This window comes from Octopus bimaculoides, chromosome 2, assembly GCF_001194135.2.
Source record: "Octopus bimaculoides isolate UCB-OBI-ISO-001 chromosome 2, ASM119413v2, whole genome shotgun sequence".
In the NCBI taxonomy this organism is placed as follows: Eukaryota; Metazoa; Mollusca; class Cephalopoda; order Octopoda; family Octopodidae; genus Octopus; species Octopus bimaculoides.
Genome location: NC_068982.1, coordinates 114868020 through 114868512, shown reverse-complemented (window position 1 = coordinate 114868512; position 493 = coordinate 114868020).

The window sequence follows — 493 nt, the reverse complement described above, 5'->3', positions numbered from 1 at the left end:
CTCTATTGTCCACCTCCAACCATCGAACGCCGCCCGAAAATCTTTGTCCTCGATGGTGTAAGCAGCGCTGTCCCTCACGGGGCTCTGCTCTCCCCGGCGGTCCCGACTCACGGCGCACGATGCCCTCACGTTTCCGAACGTGACCTCATCTCTTGCAATCTTGACACCACCAAGGCGGTTGATGGCATCCACCCCCATCACGACATCAACCCCGTCTATCACATGTTCGATCACGATCACCCGTAGCCTTAGCGCCGCGCCTGGCAACGCTATCTCCACACTGCAGCTGCCTTTGCAACGGATTTCTCTGCCGTCGACAGCCCGGACGCTACTCGCCCCATCCCATTTCTTCGCTACCCTTGGTGTCACGAGGGTAGTCGTGCAACTCGTGTCCACGAGGGCCTTGAACTTCTTCCCCTCGGCCTCTACCTCGACTACGGGCAGGGCTCCACAAGCGCCTCTACTCGGTCGCAGGGAAAGTTTGAGAGGAAGC